This window comes from Octopus bimaculoides, chromosome 7 (assembly GCF_001194135.2).
Source record: "Octopus bimaculoides isolate UCB-OBI-ISO-001 chromosome 7, ASM119413v2, whole genome shotgun sequence".
NCBI lineage: Eukaryota > Metazoa > Mollusca > Cephalopoda > Octopoda > Octopodidae > Octopus > Octopus bimaculoides.
The window spans coordinates 44,467,276-44,468,663 of record NC_068987.1 but is presented as its reverse complement, the minus strand read 5'-3'; the positions used below and the strand labels follow the sequence as shown (position 1 = coordinate 44,468,663).

The 1,388-nt window shown below is 41.9% G+C and overlaps 1 protein-coding gene across 1 annotated transcript in view; it reads left to right on the top strand.

The window, feature by feature from the left end:
- LOC106868606 (eukaryotic translation initiation factor 3 subunit L-like) overlaps positions 1-1,388 on the top strand; it is a 43,096-nt gene that overhangs the window by 34,826 nt on the left and 6,882 nt on the right. The window lies entirely within an intron of this gene.

Here is a 1,388-nt window from a genome sequence, read left to right as displayed (position 1 = left end):
TTGTACCTGTGTTCTTTGCCTGTGAGGAACCTTGCAGAACCTCCTCTCCATCTTACTTCCTGGATGCAGCACATATCTACGCATCTCCGTTCAAGCATCTCAACAATTTCACCAGATCTACCTTTCAGCGTGCCGACGTTGAGAGTGCCAATCCTAACAGTATGGGTGTTGGGGGTGTGGGCCTGTAGCCTGGGAAGAGGAAAAGCAGTGTCGTGTACCAGAGCTATCTATTTGAATTCATAAACTCACTCAATCCATCTGGTATGCTTCCTCATCGCCTCAACTTGAAAGTAGGGGCTATTGTAATGCTGCTAAGAAATCTTTTGATCAGTCAAGGATTATGTAATGGAACTCTCATTAAAGGGCAAAGACTTCATGAACATTGTGTAGAGGCATCATTGGTAACAGGCTCCAACAGAGGCCGTACAGTTCTAATTCCCAGAATTAAACTTAGCCCAAGTGATGCAGATATGCCTTTCACACATACTTCAGTTTCCACTTCAACTTGCATTTTCAGTGACAATAAGGTTCAAGGGCAAACATTTGAAAAAAGTTGGAATACATTTGCCTCAACCAGTATTTTCTCATGGCCTATTATATGTTGCATTTTCAAGAGCACGAGTTATGACACTCAACTGGGATAACAAACAAGGCCAAAAACATGGTGTAACATACACACAAAATATTGTCTACCATGAAGTACTGTGTGGAAGACCACTGCACCAGCTGCTCCATCATTACACATCCACATTACACCTTTAAGATCAGGGAACCAGTTAGGGACCTGCTGGATCTCTCGGCATACCAGCAAACCACAAAATCGCACCTGCCAGCATCACCGCTACCTCCAAGCCCATCATATGTATGTGTCTGTGTTTGTCCCATCCACCATTGCTTGACAACCAATGTTGGTGCATTTGCGTCCCTGTAATTTAGCTGTTCAGAAGAGACTGATAGAATAAGCACTAGGCTTACAGGGAAAAAGGCCAGGGGTCAATTTCTTTGATTAAAGGGTGATGCTCCAGCATGGCCACCGCTAAATGATTAAAACAAGTGAAAGAATAAAAGACTACCAGAAAAACGTTCCATACAACTAAACCAAGATTGTTCTTTGAATGTGTAAGATGCATTTTAAGGTTAAATAGTAATTCCGTTTACGTTTGTGTAACAGATATTTTGGTTGGATTATATAGTCATTGGTGTTTTTACTTTCTATATTCTGTAACTGTCACAATATACTTTTCTAGGCCTGAAATTTTTGTGGGGAGGGGGCCAGTTGATTAGATCGACCCCAGTACACAACTGGCACTTTATCAACCCCTAAAGAACGAAAGGTAAAGTCGACCTTGGCAGAATTTGAACTCAGAACGTAAAGACAGACTGTCATA